Source organism: Diadema setosum, chromosome 10 (assembly GCF_964275005.1).
Source record: "Diadema setosum chromosome 10, eeDiaSeto1, whole genome shotgun sequence".
Lineage (NCBI taxonomy): Eukaryota > Metazoa > Echinodermata > Echinoidea > Diadematoida > Diadematidae > Diadema > Diadema setosum.
Genome location: NC_092694.1, coordinates 5,001 through 32,500, shown reverse-complemented (window position 1 = coordinate 32,500; position 27,500 = coordinate 5,001). Strand labels below are relative to the sequence as shown.

General features: G+C 39.0%; 2 long non-coding RNA genes across 2 annotated transcripts; both read left to right on the top strand.

The window, feature by feature from the left end:
* The first annotated feature begins 12,726 nt into the window (after positions 1 to 12,726).
* On the top strand, positions 12,727 to 17,425 carry LOC140233698 (uncharacterized). The gene is made up of 3 exons (XR_011901563.1): positions 12,727 to 13,127; positions 14,282 to 14,441; positions 15,245 to 17,425. It is a non-coding gene; the product is annotated as an uncharacterized lncRNA (long non-coding RNA).
* Positions 17,426 to 20,996: 3,571 nt separating this feature from the next.
* Positions 20,997 to 24,575, top strand: LOC140234063 (uncharacterized). Its single transcript, XR_011901569.1, has 3 exons — positions 20,997 to 21,323; positions 22,473 to 22,632; positions 22,914 to 24,575. It is a non-coding gene; the product is annotated as an uncharacterized lncRNA (long non-coding RNA).
* Positions 24,576 to 27,500: the final 2,925 nt, after the last annotated feature.

Sequence of the window (27,500 nt, the reverse complement as noted above, 5' to 3'; positions counted from 1 at the left end):
GCCCTCATACTTGATAAAAAACTTAAATTGTAAACAAAGTCCAAAATATATAAGTTTCAAAGTCTAATTTCAAGTAGTCTTTGCTCCAGCCGTCTTTGAAGTTACCATATGTTTGTACATAGAAATATTTGAAAGCGTCTGGAAGGAGAACTAATTGTATTGAAGAATTCATACTTTGGGAAAATGTTAAGTCCGGTAGAAGGTCCAAGATATGTGAATTTCAAAGTTTTATTGTAATTAGTCGTCGCTCCAGGCGACTTTGATTTTTTTAATATATACTATATGTACAATATTTGAAATCGCCTGGAAGGAAGACTAAACATAGTTTAGGGCTCATACTTAAGAAAAAACTTGAGTTCGGTGCAAAGTCCGAAAAATATAAGTTTGAAAGTGTAACTTGAAGTAGTCTTTACTCCAGCCCTTTTTAAGTTACCTTATGTTTGTACATAGAAATATTTGAAAGCGTCTGGAAGGAGAACTAATTGTATTGAAGGACTCATACTTCAGAAAAATGTTAAGTCCGGTGTCAGGTGCAGCATATTGGACTTTGAAATTGTAACTCTAATTAGTCTTCGCTCCAGGCGTCTTTAAAATTTTATGTACATTGCCTATGGAGAAGTCGAAAAATATTCTAAGAAGAAAAACCCATAGACTTTGTACATGAAATTTGAAGGCGGCTGGAAGGAAGACTAATCGTTGTTAAGCATTCAAAATTAAGGGAACTTTTGAGCCATGAGTAAAGTCTTTTATATGTGAATTTCAAAGTTTAATTCCAATTAGTATTGCTTCCAGACGTCTTTAAGTTTCTTTCCATACCTCCCATCTGCTATTCAGCAAAATGATAACTGAATACCTACATTTTTTATTTGAACTTTAGAAACAATGAGTAATATGAATATTTACTCACAATGTCAATGATGGAGCCATCTGTCGCCACCTTCAGGATTGCAGTAACTCCTAGCATGTCCGCATTCGGTTGGAATACCCTTTCTTGTTTACGAAGGGTGTTTTGTAACAGAAAATGGATTCGAATAAGTGGGATTAGAAACAAATTGTAATCATTGAAATAATCCTATTGAATCAATACAAGCTGGTCAGTTTATCGCTTTACTTCATCATACTTCGTCACGCTTTGTTATACTTTGTGATATTTTGACCTAATTCATTTTAAATTTGGGTCAATTTAGCAAAGATTTTTTCTTCTCTCTGATGCTATTTTACTGACGCTAAAGGGTAGTTAGGGATGGGATAACAATGTAGGTTGCAACATTTCAAGAACTCACTTCTATCCATTCGCCAGACGCTCTCCAAAATTCGCCGTTTACCATGATCTCGTTGTGGTTGGTTTCTTTTATCACTTTTTCCACCTCTTCTGACGTGGTGCAGTGTGTTACCCAAATGTTGTCGAGACCAAGGCCCTTCGGCTATATTGAATACAAACAGGAAAAAAAATACGTGTAAAAAACGTGTAGAGAACCATTAGAATTGTTTTTTTACACATTTTCTCAGTTTTTTCCTTTGAATCTTTCTTTTTAGAAAATGTTGGAAAACAAATGTAAAGAATAATGTTAGTATGCACATGTATAAATTGCAATAATGCCCTCTTGTGGCAAGAAGAATGTAGTTTCTACCTTCATATCAATATCAATTGTATTAATGTTCACCCCAAATACGTAATTTCATTTGAAAAAAAAAAGCACATTATACATTACCCGTGCACGGCTTCTCAACCAGGAACTTTTGGATTCGCCCATTGAAGGCAGCCAAAGGGTAGTTAGTGAGGACATAATGCGTTCAGACCCTCGTCGTTTCCTGCCTGGATAAGGAGGCAATGCTCGAAATTACACCTTCGTTGGAGGCCCTGATGATGATCGCTGTCCCACAAAAATACTTCTGCTTAAACTGGGCACGCATAACATTGTGATTTCCAATCAGGATGGCACTATCGATATCCCTGTTGATGTAAATTCCCGCTATGGTGGTTTGAAATACTCTGAAATACAATTTGAATTCCAATTATACTACTTCCAATTAGGACGAGACTTAGGGTTAGACTGGCTGATTGTGGCTGGGAATTGCCATACTTGTGTGCTGAGTCTGGCTGGGGAATTTCCCTACTTTTATGTATTGGCTATCATGTAAGAAGCACAACTAGGACTTGTGATTTAATTTTGATATAGCGCCAACTGTTAATATTTGAATTTCGCGCCAACTGTTAAGGCGGGAAACTGGCTTACTGTGGCTATCATTATGTGCTGAGTCTGGCTGGGGAATTTCCATACATGTATGTATTGGCTATGTAAGCAGTACAACTAAGAATTGCGATTTAATTTGAATGTAGCGCCAACTGTTAATATTTGAATTTCGCGCCAACTGTTAAAGCGGGAAACTGGCTGACTGTGGCTACCATACATGTGCTGAGTCTGGCTGGGGAATTTCCATACGTGTATGTATTGGCTGTAAGCAGCACAAACTAAGAATTGTGATTTAATTTCAATGTAGCGCCAACTGTTAATATTTGAATTTCGCGCCAACTGTTAAAGCGGGAAACTGCTTGACTGTGGCTGGGGAATTTCCGTACATGTGCTGAGTCTGGCTGTAAAATTTCCATACGTGCATGTATTGGCTATGTAGGCAGACAGCTACGACTTGTGATTTGATTTGAATGTAGCGCCAAATGTTAAGGCAGGAAACTAGGTTAGGCTTAGGGTTAGGGTTGAGTAAGTTTTACTGTTAGGGGTTAGGGGTTAGGGCTAGGGTTAGGGTTGAGTTAGTTTTAGGGTTAGGGGATAGGGTTTAGGGCTTGGGTTAGGGTTATGGTTAGGGTATGGTTTGGGGTAAGGGTTAGGGTTTGGGTTAGTGTTAGGGTTAGAGTTAGTGGATTTGCTAGGGTTATATTTATGGTTAGGGTTAGTGTAAGGGTTAGAGTTAGTGGATGTGCCAGGGTTATATTTAGGGTTAGGGTAGGGGGGTTAGGGTTAGGGGTAGGGGTGGGATTGGTGTTGGGGTTGGGGTTGGGTTAGGGTAGGGGGGTTAGGGTTAGGGGTAGGGGTGGGATTGGTGTTGGGGTTGGGGTTGGGTTAGGGTTATGGTTAGGGGTTAGGGTTAGGGTTAGGGTTAGGGTTAGGGTTAGGGTTAGGGTTTAGGGTTAGGGTTAGGGTTAGGGTTAGGGGGGGGGGGGGTTAGGGGGGGTTAGGGTTAGGGGTTAGGGGTTAGGGTTAGGGTTAGGGTTAGGGTTAGGGGTTAGGGTTAGGGGTAGGGTTAGGGTTAGGGTTAGGGTTAGGGTTAGGGTTAGGGTTAGGGGTTAGGGTTAGGGTTAGGGTTAGGGTTAGGGTTAGGGTTAGGGTTAGGGTTAGGGTTAGGGTTAGGGCTAGATTTCAAATAAAAAAGGACCTCCGTAACCCCCGAAAAAGACCTTTATGTACCCCAAAAAAGACGGCCCCCATAAAAGACCATTATGTACCTGTCCTTTTTGGGGGATGGTCCTTTTTGGGGGACATAACGGTCCTTTTTGGGTTACATAAAGGTCCTTTTTGGGTTACATGTCCTTTTTGGGGGACCTAAAGGTCCTTTGTGGGGTACATAAAGGTCTTTTTTCGGGTCGACGGGAGTCCTTTTTCGGGGTACTTGGTCTTTTTTCAGGTACTCAAAGGTCTATTTTGGGGGACTTAAAAGTCCTTTTAGGGGGATGGTCTTTTTTGGGGTACCGAAAGGTCTTTTTTCAGGTACATGAGTCCTTTTTGGGGGACAGTCTTTTTTCGGGTACATAGGACCTTTGAGTCCCCATAAAAGGACTTTTAAGTACCCTTAAAAAGACCATGTACCCGAAAAAGGACTTTATTGTACCTTTGTATTTTTTCTTAAATTCTTAAAAATCGGTGTGAGAATCCAAAATTGTTTTTTGGCAAATATGTACAGTTCTATCCAAAGAATAATCACACAAAAGGATTAAAATAAATTCTATCAAACAGAAAAAAGAGAGCAAAAAAACTAAAAAATCATTTTTTTTTAATAATTTTCGCTTTTTAAGGGCATTTTCAATTATAAATATCTCGATAAGGAATCAATTTAGAAAAAAGAAAATTCTTGGATTCAATGCGGAAATTTCCCTTCTCTATCATATTTGCTGGGCATTTCCAGAAAATGAATAGTGAAAAAATGACAGCAGATTTTCTTCGTAAACCTCGTTTTTAGAAATTTTCAGAACTGGCCCCGAAATAGTGTATATGAGACCTGGCCTCTGCCAAAACCCGACACTTCTCGGCAAAGTGATTACGCACGACAGCCCGAAAAAGGACAAAAAGTGACCTCAGGGACCAACTTGACATTTTGGTATCATGTTGTACGGGAAATGTTCTAGTTTCTGATGATATAAACAACATTTCGAAATACAATCTACAAAATGTGAAATTTTGAAGAGAAAGGTGGGATATCAGTCTCAAAAGTTGACAAAATCTTACGTCTGAGGACCAAATCGCCTTCGTTTACGGCGAAAATGACTGTTCTTTTAGCGATCGTGTCTAAGAAATTCTGCGTTGAACCCTAGTACACATTGTCATGGCGTACACGTGATCGAAATACGCGTTCACGATTGGTCAACTGCCCCGGAGACCCTTGTTTACAGGCCATCTACGTGTTATACTATGGGGATTGCTGCATAACAGCAGCGGCCGCGGTGTGTGTAGTGGTAGTGTAGGCTTACCGCATGCAACACACGTATCGTGACTGCTGTTCAGTACGGAAATGTGACATTTTTCCGCTTTGTTAGACTGTTTTTTAGCAAGTTGAGGTAGAAATTGGAAGCCTTAAAATCAACACATAAGAGGAAAAGAAGGTCACATTTATCATCATGCAATTTCGAAGAAGGATCAAGCTGAAATCACGGCATCAAGGAGTACCTGTTCACTGTCGATTCTGCTGGTACTGTTGTGCGTACACCTGATCACGGCAATCGCGAATCTTGAGCTGATTACGGTAGGTTTTGTGCTTTTCAAACGTTGTATTTCCGTTTGTTGATGTAAAAATGATGTCAAATCAATTACAGCTCCTTGGCTTACTTATCATCCTTCATGAGTATCTAAGTTACCTCAACTATACGCAATTTCCCCACAATGATCGATTTGTTGTGTCAGTACTGAAAATGTTAGTCTGTACGAAGGAACAGCTGATCACGGCGATCGTGAATCTTGAGCTGATTACGATAGGTTATGTCCTTTTAAAACTTTGTTATTCTGTAAATTTGTGGGTGTAAAAAAATTATTCCAAACCCATAATGGCTCCTTGACTTATTTTTTTTTTCTTTTCTGGGTACTTAAAATTGCCTCAGCTTCAAACGGAGATTCATAACGATATGGTCACGACATTCAAAACTGCAGTATTTATGGCGTATTTGAGGTAAGAATTAGGCAAATTTGTGTTATATCTTTAGGATAAACAAGCTACAGATCCTTAGGGTGACAATAGGTGGTACCCCCAACCCTACATTTTTTCTTCTTACTTTCAAAGTCTCAGAAAGAGCTCACTCAGATATTGGTCAAAGTAGACAAAATGTTGACTGGTTCATTTTGCTGTTTAAGTGAGATGCGAAATATCTCATAAATTTGATTTTTTTTTTCCAGTGGATACATGATTACAGCTGTATGTGGCATTTTAATGTAAATAACGACACTGACATGGTGATAAATACTCTAATCTTTGCAGGTACACCTAAGTTTCCTCGACAAGAGAATCCCGTAGCTCTTCGCTGGAAAAGTACGGCATCTCTCGAGGTTCCACGGCAACAATGAGCACACTACCAGGCAGCTTGCATGGCATCTTGAGACGTTTTGGGGAAGCTTAGAACCGCAGTCCTAATCTCAGGAACAGGATTCCAAGCATTATGAGCTGATTTCAGGGATTATGGGTTGTAGTTGTTGCATAGTGGACTCCCATTGTCTATAACAAAGTCCTCGGGACCAGCAGTATTTCTAAACAATGAAATAACATAGGGAAGATAATGTTGCGGCCTGAATTTTAATTTTGCTTTACTGGAATTTCGTTATAATACAAATAGGAGTGCACTGTAATTTTTTCTTCTTCTATCTTTTCTTTTTTTGTCTCCTTCAAGTGTACTCCTTACTGGTCAATGTTCCTAATGCCAGTGATTGCCATTTGAATAGCATCATATACCTTGACCTTCACTCTCAATATTCAATCAGCGATTGTCCTTTGATATAAAAAGGCACGCAACATTTTGGTTTGGTAGATTTCCTGTATTCTTGTGTGAGGCTGTCATTTCTTGTTTCATCACTGCTCCCATGTAACAGACATGACTGTAGTTGCTTTGTCGGTTATTCATTTCCCATCATCATTCAACAAGAACTTTGTGCACTGGCAGATCCCGAGGGGTGTGCACCAGGCACGCACCCCCATTTTATTTTTTGTTAAAACAAAAGAAATAGAAAAAATGGGGGATGGACATGTGCGCCCCCTTTCAATTTGTAAAGGTGCATCACCTTCATGAAAGTACTGGATGTGCATTATGCAGTGAGCCTGTTTCAAAATCGAACAGCGATGTAATCATTCTCTGTGTTGAATTTATTAGCTGAAAACTATTGATACTTTCCAGTATACACAACAGTACAGCACAGATTTTTTTAATTTCTGTGTAAATCCTTGGTTTTCTATGATTTATTTCATTAAAAGTACAATTGTACATTTATAATGTGACATAACATTGGTCGTCCCCATGACAATTCTTTAAAAAAAGTTAATTGTGATATGCTGTTTTTAGCATATTTTCCTTTCGTGTTTTATTCACGCCGAGTCACAGTGGTAAACATGTTATCGCGCACTTATCAAGAGTACGCGTACTTGTAACAAAGGTTCGCGCACTCAGCTTGGCCATGCATCCAGTAAAAACTGATGCATGGCTGGCCATGCATCCAGTAAAAACGGTAAGCACAGGTATGCATGCCCGTTTACGGCAAGCCAAAAGGAAATACATCCAGTAATTTTGTCATCGGGTAACACGATAGAAAAATGGGTTTTTGACAAGAAAATTACCCATTCTATAAATCAGATGACGCACATGTCTTTTCGTGCGTCAGTCTGAATATAGTGTGCATGCGGTAACTATGGAATTTAGCCTAAACCCACTCGGCTTCGCCTCGTGGGTTAAGCATTCCATAGTTACCTTATGCACACAATTCCGACTGACGCACTCAGACCTGTGCGTCATTTATATATTGTTTTTTTTATTGTTTTTAATTGTCTCTATTGTACCGGTATTTTAATACACTCTGGAAACTGAGAAGTATGCAGGTTACTGGCTGGTTTTGCCACTTGGAATGCAATTTAGCAACATGTACACTTTGTAGGACTATTTACATGAACAACACTAAGTGTAGGTGTCCAGCTAATCATTGCGGGGGGTCCCGTTGTAATTTTTTTTTGGGGGACATACTATATTTCAAGATTCGTTTGCATGAAAATTTACAAAAATTTGGTAATTTGAGATAAAACATTTATAGGAAAAAGGATTACTTTCCCCCTGTATAAAATGAACTAGCCCAACACAATTTCGTTCTAAATCTAATGGCTATGGTTTAGACCGATAAGATGCCTGATCTTATCAAGGACCTGTTTAGCGGATCTTGTTTGGAGTTTCCCTCTGTGTAGATTCAGCGTTTCTACTACCTCCTGGTTACAGTAAAGTCATGTACACTGTGCTGGAAAAAATTGAAGAGTGTGACTGGATTCTAATAAATAGTACTATGTTCCAATATGCTGGTATTTGATGTGTTTCAAGGTGTATTTTTTAATATGGGCATTCACATGCATGTACAGTATGTGTATGTAAGTTATGTACAGGTGGATGATAAAATTTGTGCATGTAAACATCCTAGAGTGCCAGTTGATTATGCTTTGCATAATAGTGCTGTTATTTGATACGTTTGACAGTGAATGTGTTTGTGCCCGTGCATGTGCGCGTATGTGTGTGTTGGTACATGTGTGTGTTTGTGTATTCATCTCTTACTGATTATTGTTAGGGGCGAGTGGTGAAAATATGTGACCCTGCACCACAAAACGAACAAAAAGTCGGCAGACATGAATTTTCAGGGGCAGATTCTGAAAGAGCAGACTCTAAGCTTTAAAATAATGTATAACTCAATACAAATGGACCTTCCTAACCCATCTAAATAATGAAAAGAAAGTACAGTGCTGTACACACTCTGGAAAAGTATTTACTGAGAAAAAGGGGCTTCAAAGGTTAGGGTCTATTCAAGCTCCGTGCAATGAATGGAACAAAAAACAGGAAGCAAAACTCCCTAGCAACCACTATGAAGGGATTATCGGATTAGGCTGAAATTTTGCACAGTAATTAAGGACATGCTGTTAATGGCTGGTACCAACTTTCAGTACAAGGGCATTTTCCTATCAAAAGTTATCAGTGCAGAGAGATTCCTCTGGTCAGCGGGATCGAGGCTGCGCAGCCCCTCGTTCAATGCCCGAGCCACCCGGGCGTCACTGAAGGCAGAGTTCGCTGCTGCAGTTCTCCAGCCCGCACCCGGCGGCGGCGGTCCACGGCACTGCGGCCGATAGTTCGGGAAAACGACCGGCATCGCTACTCAGATTGTGTCTAATTACACGTAGATTAAGAGATGACTTACGTGCAATATAATCTAAATTAGTAATATCAACGGAAATGCTAGGGTTAGGGCACGATCTATCAAAACAAGACGTCAAAATCTAGGTACACTAGCTAAAAGTATGTAACATGTATTATGTGTATATGCGTTAGTTCTGCCCCCCCACGGAAGAAAGCAGTAACTGCATAGCTGCTGAGCTGAGATAAATGCGATTTTGTGTTTTTTGCAGATTCTTTAAAAACACAGAAACATTCAAAAATAAATTTGTGGTATGATTATGCACCATACCTAGTTGTCTAACAATACCTAGGAAAAAATGATGTTTCCGTTATTTTTTAAATGTTATTTAGGAAAATGCAGTTACTGCGGTGGCTCACCCTTGATTCTGGGTAGTTTCCCCACGGAAAAAAAGCAGTAACTGCAGACGGCCAGGAGTCTGCTGTTTTCCCCATGGAAAAAAGCAGTAACTGCACATGTCACATGACCATAGGAGGAGAATTGTTACCACCACCAGGTTATAAAGTTCTTCTACTTTCTGGTTAGTCTAGATCTATAAGATCTAGGACCTATCGCTAGACCTAGATTAGGTCTTGTAGATTGAATGGCATTCTGTGTAAAAATAAGGTAGACACCTATGTACCCTAATTGAACTTTGGAGTGCCCGGCCTGGCCTCTGACACATGACCCTGGACTAGAAAATAAAGTCAAGTCTCTTCGTCTTAGATCCTAGTCGAACTCTGACGTTACACTTAAGCTAGACTACAGATCTATGCCCAATGTTAGTGCTAGACCTAGATCTATTACGTTAGATTAGGCCTACTGACATTTTGTCTAACACTAAACAGTTAACAATAGATTAGAATCTAGATCTACTCTGTAACTTTAGATCTGGTAGACCTATTTTAAACTTTAGGGCCTACATCTAACATTAGACTAACGTTAGTGCATTAATACTAGTGCTCATCTCCCTTCAATATATTTTCAGCTCACCTAGATTTTCTGGTTCTGGCCAAAGCCATGGCTACCATGACTTTTCCTCTGCAATTCATGATAGATTTACAGGCATGCCTGGACCGCAGAAACTGTGTTGCAGCATGGTTAGCACTGGCATGATCACTCAAACTGTACCAGACCTGCAATACTGTGCATGCAAGTGATGACTGTGATGTGATGCAATGTTCAGCTAGTTACTGGATGCTGCAGAATTTATGCGCATGCAGCTGCAGCTGCACGCGTATTCTGCACTCTGAGCGCGCTGAGTCTGCCAGGTTTGCTAGTCTCCAGAAAGAAGCTTTTTCTACAACTTGTCATATGATTCCCTGCGGGCAGAGTCAAGTTACTGGTGAAACAATCTTTTTATATCTACTCTCCTAAATTATGGGAGAAACTGCTGTTTACATTGTTAAAAAAAATTAGTAGAAAAAATAAATGGTATTAGGGAAAAAAATATACAGGAAGGACTATACAGAGTCTGAATGATAAAGACTAAATTGTTAGTTACTGCTTTCTTCCGTGGGCTTTGTTAGTTACTGCTTTTTTCCGTGGGGAAACTTGCAAAGTTGAATCAACTGGATGCAGTTACTGCTTTTTGCAAAAGTGAAAAATTGTATTTTTGGTCACTTTCATTTTTCTTTTTGCAAAACTGACCTATTAACATTGGAGAGCATTGGGTAAACTATTCATTTTTGCAAAAAAGTAAACATTCATAAAAATGTCAGTTACTGCTTTTTTCCGTGGGGGGGCAGAGTTAATGAAGATGGCGGACAAAAGACAAAAGTACAATTTTTCTTCACGGTCAAAACTCCTCAAATTCCAAGTTGTGAATGTAAATTTGTCGTTATAATAACTTTTTAATGGTAAATTATTTATTTAAAGTCATTTAAAACTGCTAAATGCATTGATATTGTAATTATTATAACATCAATCTACTACATGTTAAACTGGCAACATTTCATTTCGCACGCCAGCTGATCCTTGCAAGGCGAGCTCGGAAGGCAGCCAATCAGCACTCAAAATAGCGAAAGCCCTAGCAACGGCATTTCATTTTCGCCAGCATTAACTAGCTAAGAAAGCAGCTTTTGCTTAAGTTATGGTCTTCTAATATGTTGAATGTCGTAAAAACCAAAAATGGAGAAAACGAAGGTCAAAGTTCAGCACTCACTTCAAACATAAGACACATTCTGCAATCACCCATTAACTCCTTGACAACGCTATCAGCCAAACATCCAATGAAGCTAAAATTTGGTACAAAGTCTTTACACATGAAACAAGGTCATCACAAAAGAAGAATCAGATTCAACGATATTCAATGGTGTTATTATGCAATTAAAAACAATGAAATACAAAGAAAATAACACGTGTTATCGAAGGCATAACACTAAGACTCCTGTCATTAATGACGAGACTACACTGTGTACCTTCTACAATGGTTTTTGTTTTGTTTTGTTTTTGTTTTTTTGCAAATCAGTGATTTCTTCACACTCTGAATACATTTTTGCAGTTGTTTCATACATCATACAATATGTTTTATAATGTTTGTAATAATAAATTTGGGCTGTTGTGCTCCTCTTTGATGTAACCAAGTAACCAAGTCTTTGGGAGCAGAGCGCCATCTGCGGCGAAAGTTGTGCCATGGTGATTTTTCTTGAATTTTTCTAACCCTTACCTAATTAGGGTTAAAAATTTTCAACTTTTTCTTGGGAGATAGAAATTTTCTTTTTTAATATAGTGTAGAACAAGTCTTAAGGCTTATTTTAGATGAAAAAAAAATTCATTACGTCTACGAAAAAGGATTTTATCAGTGATGCAAGAAGAGCCTAATTTGGAAAAATTAAAAGACGCAACACCAATTTTGTCCAAAAAATTGCCATATTTTCGTTAAAAATAGTCCGTTTGAGCTAATTTTTGGATATGTTATAGAAAATGGTATGGGCTTTCTGCCCAGCATTGTTTTAATTTTTTTTCTCTGAAAATAAAATGTGCTATTTTCAGCCCTAGAACAGGCACCTTACTTCTATCCTGCGTACAACCCAACTGCATTTTTTGGTTAGGATTGAACATTGAACTTTGACCTGCAGGGGTTAGAGGTCAAAGGTCATGGGGTTAAGTACTAGCTAAATAAGGTACAATTCAAAAACCCTAACTAAGTTGAGTTGGAACCGTAACCATGGTAACCAAATAAAGGACCCCCGGGTACCTATAATATTTTGGAAACGCCCTATATTTCTCGTCTGCAGAAAAATTTCACAAAAAATGGTATAGGATCGATCGGTTATAATTAAATCATATATTATATCAATTTCAGCTCAAAAAAGTAAGAAATAAGAAAGTAATAACGATTTTTCTAAGAAAATAGTAGGGTTAGCAAAAAAGACCTCTGCGTACCCCAAAAGGGACCGTTTGGTCCCTCATCTGAGTTTGCGCTTCAGGTACTCAAAGGTCTATTTTGGGGGACTTAAAAGTCCTTTTTGGGGGATGGTCTTTTTTGGGGTACCTAAAGGTCTTTTTGTAAAAAGACCTTTAGGTACCCCAAAAAAGACCATCCCCCAAAAAGGACTTTTAAGTCCCCCAAAATAGACCTCTGAGAACCTGAAAAAAAAAAGACCTTTAGGTACCCCAAAAAAGACCTCTGCGTACCCCAAAAGGGACCGTTTGGTCCCTCATCTGAGTTTGCGCTTCAGGTACTCAAAGGTCTATTTTGGGGGACTTAAAAGTCCTTTTTGGGGGATGGTCTTTTTTGGGGTACCTAAAGGTCTTTTTGTTAAAAAAAAAAAAAAAGAAGACCTTTAGGTACTCAGGGACCAACTTGACATTTTGGTATCATGTTGTACGGGAAATGTTCTAGTTTCGAAATACAACCTACAAAATGTGAAATTTTGAAGAGAAAGGTGGGATGTCATAGTCTCTAAAGTTGACAAAAACTTACGTCTGATCGAAGACCAAATCCCCTTCGTTTACGGCGAAAATGACTGTTCTTTTGGCGATCGTGTCTAAGAAATTCTGCGTTGAACCCTAATAGTACACACATTTGTCTCCCAGACGCGTAAACAGCCTCGTTACCAAGACACCAGATCGAAATACGCGTTGTTCGCGCGCGATTGGTCAACTGCGCGCGCGCGCCGGAGACCCTTGTTTACAAGCCATCTACGTGTTATACTATGGGGATTGCTGCATAACAGCAGCGGCCGCGGTGTGTGTAGTGCTAGTGGAGGCTTACCGCATGCAACACACGTATCGTGACTGCTGTTCAGTACGGAAATGTGACATTTTTCCGCTTTGTTAGACTGTTTTTTAGCAAGTTGAGGTAGAAATTGGAAGCCTTAAAATCAACACACAAGAGGAAAAGAAGGTCACATTTATCATCATGCAATTTCGAAGAAGGATCAAGCTGAAATCACGGCATCAAGGAGTACCTGTTCACTGTCGATTCTGCTGGTACTGTTGTGCGTGTTGTGCGTACACCTGATCACGGCAATCGCGAATCTTGAGCTGATTACGGTAGGTTTTGTGCTTTTCAAACGTCGTATTTCCGTAAATTTGTTGATGTAAAAATGATGTCAAATCAATTACAGCTCCTTTGCTTACTTATCGTCCTTCATGAGTATGTAAGTTACCTCAACTATACGCAATTCCCCCACAATGATCGATTTGTTGTGTCAGTAATCTAATAACAGCAAATTGTGCCTGTAGCATGTTAGTCTGTACGAAGGAACAGCTGATCACGGCGATCGTGAATCTTGAGCTGATTACGATAGGTTATGTGCTTTTAAAACTTTGTTTTTCAGTAAATGTGTGGGTGTAAAAATTTATTCCAAACCCATAATGGCTCCTTGACTTATTTTTTTTCTTTTCTGGGTACTTAGAATTGCCTCAGCTAAACGCAATTCCCCCACAACGATCGATTTGTTGTAACACTCACACTGTCACAGCACAAATTGTGGCTGTTTTCTACATGTACTTCACTCAACATTCCCCGCTTGTACAGTTGCAGAAAATAATGAACGAACTTTCCTTGCATGTTTGTCCATATTTTCTTTCAAGGTAGGGCCTACCTGTAAACGCAAGCTTATTTTGAACCTATGATTAGAACAAGAAGCGAATTTTTCCTCACATATAGGCCTATCGTAATATTGGTATTTAGTGTGGTTTTAACAGGTGGTACTGTACGTCGTGTGAGTATTCCAATCTGGAAAAGTTGTCAATCCTAGCGTGAATTATCAATCATATCAAGCAAACTATATGTACGTAGCTGTAGTAACATCAGCTTTCGTTCTCGAAGTGTTCAAATTAACATTAACTTGTCTATGGTGTCTACACATTGCAATGTGTACTTTGTAGACACCGTAGACAAGTTAATGTACAAGGTAGGCAACCTACTAGAAATTATCTGTATAGGCTACACTGTGTCGAATGTAGTCACGACAATTACACAAGAAAGAACAATAAATAGACTCGTATATTTGAAGTTTTGATATTCTATAAATTTAGCACTTTCAATAGCAGGGATGACTGACACCTACAAAATATTTATTGCATAGAATTTCTACTTCATAATTTTACACACCTCAGTTTTATTGCTGTGGATTATCACTATTGTGATGCATTGTAATTACATGTATTGTCTTTCTCGTCAAAATCTATGGTTAATGCAGGTGGCCGATGCGAGAAGAGGTCCAGGGGTCCATCATGCTGTCCGCTTCCTGTTTCGTTGTAGGGGCCCACTCTAAGTGTACATGCACATCTTCCTGGGTGAAGTCTGGTGTGAAGTCCTGTGATGTCGAGCTTCTTCCAACTTCTGTCTCCAACATGAAGGTACGACTACATGTACTGTTTAAGGTGATTTTATGATTGTGTAGAGATATTTTTTAAGCTGTATGGTAGGGGTACCACCTATCGGCAGGGTACCTTCCCATCGGCACCCTGCATATCATGGCTGTTTACGTATAGAACGAAAAGGTTCACGCGGGATTAAGTGTCATTAGCTATAAAGACAATAAAAACGAAGAAACGATAATCAAAGTCAAAAACAAACTAACAAACCAAGCGAAAAATTACACATCCGCTCAGCAACGACGCATGGCTGTGAAATTTACGTGTATTACCTATGCCATGAAATTCACGTGTATTACCTATGCTGTGAAATTCACGGGTATTACCTATGGAGGGGAGGGGTGCCGATCGCAAGGTACCCTTTTTAACTGCGCGAAGAAAACAGAACGCACGCACGAAAATTGCGCTATCTTAAAACGGAGATTCATAACGAGATGGTCACGACATTCAAAATTGCAGTATTTATGGCGTATTTGAGGTAAGAATTAGGCAAATTTGTGTTATATTTTTAGGATAAACAAGCTACAGATCCTTAGGGTGACAATAGGTGGTACCCCCAACCCTACATTTTTTTTTCTTACATTCAAAGTCTCAGAAAGAGCTCACGCAGATATTGGTCAAAGTAGACAAAATGTTGACTGGTTCATTTTGCTGTTTAAGTGAGATGCGAAATATCTCATAAATTTGATTTTTTTTTTCCAGTGGATACATGATTACAGCTGTATGTGGCATTTTTAATGTAAATAATGACACTGACATGGTGATAAATACTCTAATCTTTGCAGGTACACCTAAGTCTCCTCGACGAGAGAATCCTGTGGCTCTTCGCTGGAAAAGTACGGCATCTCTCGAGGTTCCACGGCAACAATGAGCACACTACCAGGCAGCTTGCATGGCATCTTGAGACGTTTTGGGGAAGCTTAGAACCGCAGTCCTAATCTCAGGAACAGAATTCCAAGCATTATGAGCTGATTTCAGGGATTATGGGTTGTAGTTGTTGCATAGTGGACTCCCATTGTCTATAACAAAGTCCTCGGGACCAGCAGTATTTCTAAACAATGAAATAACATAGGGAAGATAATGTTGTGGCCTGAATTTTAATTTTGCTTTACTGGAATTTCGTTATAATACAAATAGGAGTGCACTGTAATTTTTTCTTCTTCTATCTTTTCTTTTTTTGTCTCCTTCAGGTGTACTCCTTACTGGTCAATGTTCCTAATGCCAGTGATTGCCATTTGAATAGCATCATATACCTTGACCTTCACTCTCAATATTCAATCAGCGATTGTCCTTTGATATAAAAAGGCACGCAACATTTTGGTTTGGTAGATTTCCTGTATTCTTGTGTGAGGCTGTCATTTCTTGTTTCATCACTGCTCCCATGTAACAGACATGACTGTAGTTGCTTTGTCGGTTATTCATTTCCCATCATCATTCAACAAGAACTTTGTGCACTGGCAGATCCCGAGGGGTGTGCACCAGGCACGCACCCCCATTTCATTTTTTGTTAAAACAAAAGAAATAAGAAAAAATGGGGGATGGACATGTGCGCCCCCTTTCAATTTGTAAAGGTGCATCACCTTCATGAAAGTACTGGATGTGCATCATGCAGTGAGCCTGTTTCAAAATCGAACAGCGATGTAATCATTCTCTGTGTTGAATTTATTAGCTGAAAACTATTGATACTTTCCAGTATACACAACAGTACAGCACAGATTTTTTTAATTTCTGTGTAAATCCTTGGTTTTCTATGATTTATTTCATTAAAAGTACAATTGTACATTTATAATGTGACATAACATTGGTCGTCCACATGACAATTCTTTAAAAAAAGTTATTTGTGATATGCTGTTTTTAGCATATTTTCCTTTCGTGTTTTATGCACGCCGAGTCACAGTGGTAAACATGTTATCGCGCACTTAGCAAGAGTACGCGTACTTGTAACAAAGGTTCGCGCACTCAGCTTGGCCATGCATCCATTAAAAACTGATGCATGGCTGGCCATGCATCCAGTAAAAACGATAAGCACAGGTATGCATGCCCGTTTACGGCAAGCCAAAAGGAAATACATCCAGTAATTTTGTCATCGGGTAACACGATAGAAAAATGGGTTTTTGACAAGAAAATTACCCATTCTATAAATCAGATGACGCATATGTCTTTTCGTGCGTCAGTCTGAATATAGTGTGCATGCGGTAACTATGGAATTTAGCCTAAACCCACTCGGCTTCGCCTCGTGGGTTAAGCATTCCATAGTTACCTTATGCACACAATTCCGACTGACGCACTCAGACCTGTGCGTCATTTATATATTGTTTTTTATTGTTTTAAATTGTCTCTATTATACCGGTATTTTAATACACTCTGGAAACTGAGAAGTATGCAGGTTACTGGCTGGTTTTGCCACTTGGAATGCAATTTAGCAACATGTACACTTTGTAGGACTATTTACATGAACAACACTAAGTGTATGGTGTCCAGCTAATCATTGGGGGGGGGGGGTCCCGTTGTAATTTTTTTGGGGGACATACTGTATTTCAAGATTCGTTTGCATGAAAATTTACAAAAATTTGGTAATTTGGGCTAAAATATTTATAGGAAAAAGGATTACTTTCCCCCTGTATAAAATGAACTAGCCCAACAGAATTTTGTTCTAAATTCAATGGCTATGGTTTAGACCGATAAGATGCCTGATCTTATCAAGGACCTGTTAAGCGGATCTTGTTTGGAGTTTCCCTCTGTGTAGATTCAGCGTTTCTACTACCTCCTGGTTACAGTAAAATCATGTACACTGTGCTGGAAAAAATTGAAGAGTGTGACTGGATTCTAATAAATAGTACTATGTTCCAATATGCTGGTATTTGATGTGTTTCAAGGTGTATTTTTTAATATGGGCATTCACATGCATGTACAGTATGTGTATGTAAGTTATGTACAGGTGGATGATAAAATTTGTGCATGTAAACATCCTAGAGTGCCAGTTGATTATGCTTTGCATAATAGTGCTGTTATTTGATACGTTTGACAGTGAATGTGTTTGTGCCCGTGCATGTGCGCGCATGTGTGTGTTGGTACATGTGTGTGTTTGTGTATTCATCTCTTACTGATTATTGTTAGGGGCGAGTGGTGAAAATATGTGACCCTGCACCACAAAACGAACAAAAAGTCGGCAGACATGAATTTTCAGGGGCAGATTCTGAAAGAGCAGACTCTTAAGCTTTAAAATGATGTTTAACTCAATACAAATGGACCTTCCTAACCCATCTAAATAATGAAAAGAACGTACAGTGCTGTACACACTCTGGAAAAGTATTTACTGAGAAAAAGGGGCTTCAAAGTTTAGGGTCTATTCAAGCTCCGTGCAATGAATGGAACAAAAAACAGGAAGCAAAACTCCCTAGCAACCACTATGAAGGGATTATCGGATTAGGCTGAAATTTTGCACAGTAGTTAAGGACATGCTGTTAATGGCTGGTACCAACTTTCAGTACAAGGGCATTTTACTTTCAAAAGTTATCAGTGCAGAGAGTTTCCTCTGGTCAGCGGGATCGAGGCTGCGCAACCCCTCGTTCAATGCCCGAGCCACCCGGGCGTCACTCAAGGCAGAGTTCGCTGCCGCAGTTCTCCAGCCCGCACCCGGCGGCGGCGGTCCACGGCACTGCGGCCGATAGTTCGGGAAAACGACCGGCATCGCTACTCAGATTGTGTCTAATTACACGTAGATTAAGAGATGACTTACGTGCAATATAATCTAAATTAGTAATATCAACGGAAATGCTAGGGTTAGGGTACGATCTATCAAAACAAGACGTCAAAAATCCAGGTACACTAGCTAAAAGTATGTAACATGTATTATGTGTGTATAATGCGTTAGTTCGGTGGTGCGGAAATGAAGATGGCGGACAAAAGACAAAAGTACAATTTTTCTTCACGGTCAAAACTCCTCAAATTCCAAGTTGTGAATGTAAATTTGTCGTTATAATAACTTTTTAATGGTAAATTATTTATTTAAAGTCATTTAAAACTGCTAAATGCATTGATATTGTAATTATTATAACATCAATCTACTATATGTTAAACTGGCAACATTACATTTCGCACGCCAGCTGATCCTTGCAAGGCGAGCTCGGAAGGCAGCCAATCAGCACTCAAAATAGCGAAAGCCCTAGCAACGGCATTTCATTTTCGCTAGCATTAACTAGCTAAGAAAGCAGCTTTTGCTTAAGTTATGGTCTTCTAATATGTTGAATGTCGTAAAAACCAAAAATGGAGAAAACGAAGGTCAAAGTTCAGCACTCACTTCAAACATAAGACACATATTCTGCATTGCAATCACCCATTAACTCCTTGACAACGCTATCAGCCAAACATCCAATGAAGCTAAAATTTGGTACAAACAGTCTTTACACATGAAACAAGGTCATCACAAAAGAAGAATCAGATTCAATGATATTCAATGGTGTTATTACACAATTAAAAACAATGAAATACAAAGAAAATAACACATGTTATCGAAGGCATAACACTAAGACTCCTGTCATTAATGACGAGACTACACTGTGCACCTTCTACAATGGTTTTTGTTTTGTTTTTTTTTTGCAAATCAGTGATTTCTTCACACTCTGAATACATTTTTGCAGTTGTTTCATACATCATACAATATGTTTTATAATGTTTGTAATAATAAATTTGGGCTGTTGTGCCCCTCTTTGATGTAATCAAGTAACCAAGTAACCAAGTCTTTGGGAGCAGAGCGCCATCTGCGGCGAAAGTTTTGCCATGGTGATTTTTCTTGAATTTTTCTAACCCTTACCTAATTAGGGTTAAAAATTTTCAACTTTTTCTTGGGAGATAGAAATTTTCTTTTTTAATATAGTGTAGAACAAGTCTTAAGGCTTATTTTAGATGAAAAAAAAATCATTACGTCTACGAAAAAGGATTTTATCAGTGATGCAAGAAGAGCCTAATTTGGAAAAATTAAAAGACGCAACACCACTTTTGTCCAAAAAATTGCCATATTTTCGTTAAAAATAGTCCGTTTGAGCTAATTTTTGGATATGTTATAGAAAATTGTATGGGCTTTCTGCCCAGCATTGTTTTAAATTTTTTTCTCTGAAAATAAAATGTGCTATTTTCAGCCCTAGAACAGGCACCTTATACTTTTATCCTGCGTTACAACCCAACTGCATTTTTTGGTTAGGATTGAACATTGAACTTTGACCTACAGGGGCTGCAGGTCAAAGGTCATGGGGTTAAGTACTAGCTAAATAAGGTACAATTCAAAAACCCTAACTAAGTTGAGTTGGAACCGTAACCATGGTAACCAAATAAAGGACCCCCGGGTACCTATAATATTTTGGAAACGCCCTATATTTCTCGTCTGCAGAAAAATTTCACAAAAAATGGTATAGGATCGATCGGTTATAATTAAATCATATATTATATCAATTTCAGCTCAAAAAAGTAAGAAATAAGAAAGTAATAACGATTTTTCTAAGAAAATAGTAGGGTTAGCAAAAAAGACCTCTGCGTACCCCGAAAGGGACCGTTTGGTCCCTCATCTGAGTTTGCGCTTCAGGTACTCAAAGGTCTATTTTGGGGGACTTAAAAGTCCTTTTTGGGGGATGGTCTTTTTTGGGGTACCTAAAGGTCTTTTTGTAAAAAGACCTTTAGGTACCCCAAAAAAGACCATCCCCCAAAAAGGACTTTTAAGTCCCCCAAAATAGACCTTTGAGTACCTGAAAAAAAGAGACCTTTAGGTACCCCAAAAAAGACCTCTGCGTACCCCAAAAAAGGACCGTTTGATCCCTCATCTGAGTTTGCGCTTCAGGTACTCAAAGGTCTATTTTGGGGGACTTAAAAGTCCTTTTTGGGGGATGGTCTTTTTTGGGGTACCTAAAGGTCTTTTTTTTTGTAAAAAGACCTTTAGGTACCCCAAAAAAGACCTCTGCGTACCCCAAAAGGGACCGTTAGGTCCCTCATCTGAGTTTGCGCTTCAGGTACTCAAAGGTCTATTTTGGGGGACTTAAAAGTCCTTTTTGGGGGATGGTCTTTTTTGGGGTACCTAAAGGTCTTTTTGTAAAAAAAAAAAAAAAAAAAAAGACCTTTAGGTTCTCAGGGACCAACTTGACATTTTGGTATCATGTTGAACGGGAAATGTTCTAGTTTCTGATGATATCAACAATATTTCGAAATACAATCTACAAAATGTGAAATTTTGAAGAGAAAGGTGGGATGTCAGTCTCAAAAGTTGACAAAAATCTTACGTCTGAAGACCAAATCCCCTTCGTTTACGTCGAAAATGACTGTTCTTTTGGCTATCGTGTCTAAGAAATTCTGCGTTGAACCCTAGTACCCACATTTGTCTCCCAGACGCGTAAACAGCCTCGTTACCAAGACACCAGATCGAAATACGCGTTGTTCGCGCGCGATTGGTCAACTGCGCGCGCGCGCCGGAGACCCTTGTTTACAAGCCATCGATCTATCTACGTGTTATACTATGGGGATTGCTGCATAACAGCAGCGGCCGCGGTGTACGTGTGTGGGGTGTATTTGTAGTGCTCTAGTGTAGGCTTACCGCATGCAACACACGTATCGTGACTGCTGTTCAGTACGGAAATGTGACATTTTTCCGCTTTGTTAGATTGTTTTTTAGCAAGTTGAGGTAGAAATTAGAAGCCTTAAAATCAACACACAAGAGGAAAAGAAGGTCACATTTATCATCATGCAATTTCGAAGAAGGATCAAGCTGAAATCACGGCATCAAGGAGTACCTGCACCTGTTCACTGTCGATTCTGCTGGTACTGTTGTGCGTGTTGTGCGTACACCTGATCACGGCAATCGCGAATCTTGAGCTGATTACGGTAGGTTTTGTGCTTTTCAAACGTCGTATTTCCGTAAATTTGTTGATGTAAAACTGATGTCAAATCAATTACAGCTCCTTGGCTTACTTATCATCCTTCATGAGTATGTAAGTTACCTCAACTATACGCAATTCCCCCACAATGATCGATTTGTTGTGTCAGTAATCTAATAACAGCAAATTGTGCCTGTAGCATGTTAGTCTGTACGAAGGAACAGCTGATCACGGCGATCGTGAATCTTGAGCTGATTACATACGATAGGTTATGTGCTTTTAAAACTTTGTTTTTCAGTAAATTTGTGGGTGTAAAAATTTATTCCAAACCCATAATGGCTCCTTGACTTATTTTTTTCTTTTCTGGGTACTTAGAATTGCCTCAGCTAAACGCAATTCCCCCACAACGATCGAGTTGTTGTAACACTCGGTTCACACTGTCACAGCACAAATTGTGGCTGTTTTCTACATGTACTTCACTCAACATTCCCCGCTTGTACAGTTGCAGAAAATAATGAACGAACTTTCCTTGCATGTTTGTCCATATTTTTTTTTTTTCAAGGTAGGCCTAGGGCCTACCTAGCTGTAAACGCAAGCTTATTTTGAACCTGTGATTAGAACAAGAAGCGAATTTTTCCTCACATTTATCGGTATTTAGTGTGGTTTTAACAGGTGGTACTGTACGTTGTGTGAGTATTCCAATCTGGAAAAGTTGTCAATCCTAGCGTGAATTATCAATCATATCAAGCAAACTATATGTACGTAGCTGTAACATCAGCTTTCGTTCTCGAAGTGTTCAAATTAACATTAACTTGTCTATGGTGTCTACTAAGTACACATTGCAATGTGTACTTTGTAGACACCGTAGACAAGTTAATGTACAAGGTACTAGAAATTATCTGTATGTACACTGTGTCTGTATGTAGTCACGACAATTACACAAGAAAGAACAATAAATAGACTTGTATATTTGAAGTTTTGATATTCTATAAATTTAGCAGGGATGACTGACACCTACAAAATATTTATTGCATAGAATTTCTACTTCATAATTTTACACACCTCAGTTTTATTGCTGTGGATTATAACTATTGTGATACATTGTAATTACATGTAGGTCTATTGTCTTTCTCGTCAAAATCTATGGTTAATGCAGGTGGCTGATGCGAGAAGAGGTCCACGGGTCCATCATGCTGTCCGCTTCCTTTTTGGTTGTAGGGGCCCACTCTAAGTGTACATGCACATCTTCCTGGGTGAATTCTGGTGTGAAGTCCTGTGATGTCGAGCTTCTTCCAACTTCTGTCTCCAACATGAAGGTACGACTACATGTACTGTTTAAGGTGATTTTATGATTGTGTAGAGATATTTTTTAAGCTGTATGGTAGGGGTACCATTCAAAGTCTCAGAAAGAGCTCACTCAGATATTGGTCAAAGTAGACAAAATGTTGACTGGTTCATTTTGCTGTTTAAGTGAGATGCGAAATATCTTATAAATTTGATTTTTTTTTTTCCAGTGATTACATGATTACAGCTGTATGTGGCATTTTTAATGTAAATAATGACACTGACATGGTGATAAATACTCTAATCTTTGCAGGTACACCTAAGTCTCCCCGACGAGAGAATCCCGTGGCTCTTCGCTGGAAAAGTACGGCATCTCTCGAGGTTCCACGGCAACAATGAGCACACTACCAGGCAGCTTGCATGGCATCTTGAGACGTTTTGGGGAAGCTTAGAACCGCAGTCCTAATCTCAGGAACAGGATTCCAAGCATTATGAGCTGATTTCAGGGATTATGGGTTGTAGTTGTTGCATAGTGGACTCCCATTGTCTATAACAAAGTCCTCGGGACCAGCAGTATTTCTAAACAATGAAATAACATAGGGAAGATAATGTTGCGGCCTGAATTTTAATTTTGCTTTACTGGAATTTCGTTATAATACAAATAGGAGTGCACTGTAATTTTTTCTTCTTCTATCTTTTCTTTTTTTGTCTCCTTCAGGTGTACTCCTTACTGGTCAATGTTCCTAATGCCAGTGATTGCCATTTGAATAGCATCATATACCTTGACCTTCACTCTCAATATTCAATCAGCGATTGTCCTTTGATATAAAAAGGCACGCAACATTTTGGTTTGGTAGATTTCCTGTATTCTTGTGTGAGGCTGTCATTTCTCGTTTCATCACTGCTCCCATGTAACAGATATGACTGTAGTTGCTTTGTCGGTTATTCATTTCCCATCATCATTCAACAAGAACTTTGTGCACTGGCAGATCACGAGGGGTGTGCACCAGGCACGCACCCCCATTTCATTTTTTGTTAAAACAAAAGAAATAAAAAAATGGGGGATGGACATGTGCGCCCCCTTTCAATTTGTAAAGGTGCATCACCTTCATGAAAGTACTGGATGTGCATTATGCAGTGAGCCTGTTTCAAAATCGAACAGCGATGTAATCATTCTCTGTGTTGAATTTATTAGCTGAAAACTATTGATACTTTCCAGTATACACAACAGTACAGCACAGATTTTTTTAATTTCTGTGTAAATCCTTGGTTTTCTATGATTTATTTCATTAGAAGTACAATTGTACATTTATAATGTGACATAACATTGGTCGTCCCCATCACAATTCTTTAAAAAAGTTAATTGTGATATGCTGTTTTTAGCATATTTTCCTTTTGTGTAACACGATACAAAAATGGGTTTTTGACAAGAAAATTGACAGAACTTAGGACAAAAGAGATTCCCGACATCCTCTACAAAATTCCTCATTTCTCTTTGACCACTGAAGCAAATCGAATGGGGTTTCCTGTAAGATGTGGGCAATGAGTTATAGTTTCATACCCTGAATTTGTATTTAGTTGGATTCACTATTTTTAAAGATATCGTTGCGGAGGGTCCCGTTGTAATTTTTTTTGGGGGACATACTGTATTTCAAGATGCGTTTGCATGAAAATTTAAAAAAAAATTGGTAATTTGAGCTAAAACATTTATAGGAAAAAGGATTACTTTCCCCCTGTATAAAATGAACTAGCCCAACACAATTTCGTTCTAAATCTAATGGCTATGGTTTAGACCGATAAGATGCCTGATCTTATCAAGGACCTGTTGAGCGGATCTTGTTTGGAGTTTCCCTCTGTGTAGATTCAGCGTTTCTACTACCTCCTGGTTACAGTAAAGTCATGTACACTGTGCTGGAAAAAATTGAAGAGTGTGACTGGATTCTAATAAATAGTACTATGTTCCAATATGCTGGTATTTGATGTGTTTCAAGGTGTATTTTTTAATATGGGCATTCACATGCATGTACAGTATGTGTATGTAAGTTATGTACAGGTGGATGATAAAATTTGTGCATGTAAACATCCTAGAGTGCCAGTTGATTATGTTTTGCATAATAGTGCTGTTATTTGATACGTTTGACAGTGAATGTGTTTGTGCCCGTGCATGTGCGCGCATGTGTGTGTTTGTGTATTCATCTCTTACTGATTATTGTTAGGGGTAAGTGGTGAAAATATGTGACCCTGCACCACAAAACGAACAAACAGTTGGCAGACATGAATTTTCAGGGGCAGATTCTGAAAGAGCAGACTCTAAGCTTTAAAATGATGTATAACTCAATACAAATGGACCTTCCTAACCCATCTAAATTATGAAAAGAAAGTACAGTGCTGTACACACTCTGGAAAAGTATTTACTGAGAAAAAGGGGCTTCAAGGTTTAGGGTCTATTCAAGCTCCGTGCAATGAATGGAACAAAAAACAGGAAGCAAAACTCCCTAGCAACCACTATGAAGGGACTATCGGATTAGGCTGAAATTTTGCACAGTAATTAAGGACATGTGTTAATGGCTGGTACCAACTTTCAGTACAAGGGCATTTTCCTTTCAAAAGTTATCAGTGCAGAGAGATTCCTCTGGTCAGCGGGATCGAGGCTGCGCAACCCCTCGTTCAATGCCCGAGCCACCCGGGCGTCACTCAAGGCAGAGTTCGCTGCCGCAGTTCTCCAGCCCGCACCCGGCGGCGGCGGTCCACGGCACTGCGGCCGATAGTTCGGGAAAAACGACCGGCATCGCTACTCAGATTGTGTCTAATTACACGTAGATTAAGAGATGACTTTTGGCAATATAATCTAGATTAGTAATATCAACGGAAATGCTGACAGCTAAAGGGACGATCTATCAAAACAAGACGTCAAAATCCAGGTACACTAGCTAACAGTATGTAACATGTATTATGTGTATATAATGCGTTAGTTCGGTGGTGCGGAAATGAAGATGGCGGACAAAAGACAAAAGTACAATTTTTCTTCACGGTCAAAACTCCTCAAATTCCAAGTTGTAAATGTAAATTTGTCGTTATAATAACTTTTTAATGGTAAATTATTTATTTAAAGTCATTTAACACTGCTAAATGCATTGATATTGTAATTATTATAACATCAATCTACTACATGTTAAACTGGCAACATTTCATTTCGCACGCCAGCTGATCCTTGCAAGGCGAGCTCGGAAGGCAGCCAATCAGCACTCAAAATAACGAAAGCCCTAGCAACGGCATTTCATTTTCGCCAGCATTGACTAGCTAAGAAAGCAGCTTTTGCTTAAGTTATGGTCTTCTAATATGTTGAATGTCGTAAAAACCAAAAATGGAGAAAACGAAGGTCAAAGTTCAGCACTCACTTCAAACATAAGACACATATTCTGCATTGCAATCACCCATTAACTCCTTGACAACGCTATCAGCCAAACATCCAACAAACAGTCTTTACACATGAAACAAGGTCATCACAAAAGAAGAATCAGATTCAATGATATTCAATGGTGTTATTACGCAATTAAAAACAATGAAATACAAAGAAAATAACACATGTTATCGAAGGCATAACACTAAGACTCCTGTGATTAATGACGAGACTACACTGTGTACCTTCTACAATGGTTGTTTTTTTTTTTTTTTTTTGGCAAATCAGTGATTTCCTCACACTCTGAATACATTTTTGCAGTTGTTTCATACATCATTCAATATGTTTTATAATATTTGTAATAATAAATTTGGGCTGTTGTGCTCCTCTTTGATGTCTTGTCCCTCCAAGTTGGAATCTTGGTAGAGGGCTTCGAAGACATCATCGATGTCCCCCTCAGTGAGGCTTCTCTCTGAGAAGGATGGTTACAAACGATGACTGGCTCTTTACCTGAATGAAGGAAGACAATGATAAAGAGAGTTATTATGATGGGTCAAACATCAGGTCTGGCATTTTTCTGGGTGGGGATTTTTCAGATACTTATTGTTCAAATAGTATACTGTAAAACCAGAAACGTTCGTGGATGCTGTAGCATGAAACTTTTGCGAATTTGAGCCAACAGCATTTTGGGAGACATGAAACTTTTTCCAACTGCCAACTTGCATTCAACAGATTGTGTATAAATCAACCTTTTGCAGGCATTTTACTTTTTCATGAATCTTGCGTCTTGTGAAATCCAAGTTGAAACTAAACAATGACAGGTTGACTACACAGTAGTAAGCCCTAATCACACTCATTTCAGTGTCATTTGGGGGCTGTTGCTGTTTTCACTCTTCAAACTCATAAAATTTACTGAGTAATTCCCTGTGATACACTCGCATTTACAGTCATTGATATTCAATATGGTATAAGCCAAGTACATTCTCAGTTGAATCGAAGGCAGCAACCAAAGTTGAAACGTACGTAGGGGCTCAGAAAGCCCGCATGATTTGTAGCTGTACAGCTCGCACTATGTAGCTGTACAAATCGTGTGGGTGTTCTGTGGCCATACCATAGACCATAGAGCTCTATGGTACGCATACCTTTCAACTTTCGTCGCTGCCTTAAATTCAATTCAGCTAGCTTATAGGTACCCTGTCAATGACGATGAATGTGAGTTATGTATTGCGGGGAACTCTACTCAGTAAAATTCTATTTTTCTGTTTAAGAATGGAAGTGACGACAACCCCCCAAAACACTGAAATAGGTCTGTGATTTTTACTTTCCAGTTCTTGTCACAGTCTAGTTTATCAATAGATTTTAGATGTCTGGTGCAAAACGCACAAACGTTAGCACTGCCTGTAGGTACATGTAGGCAAGTAAATGGTGGTATTGGTAGTGCCGTGGTACTGTATCTGTAGTGTACGTGTAACGTTAGGAGCATCCGAAAGCAGGTCGTCG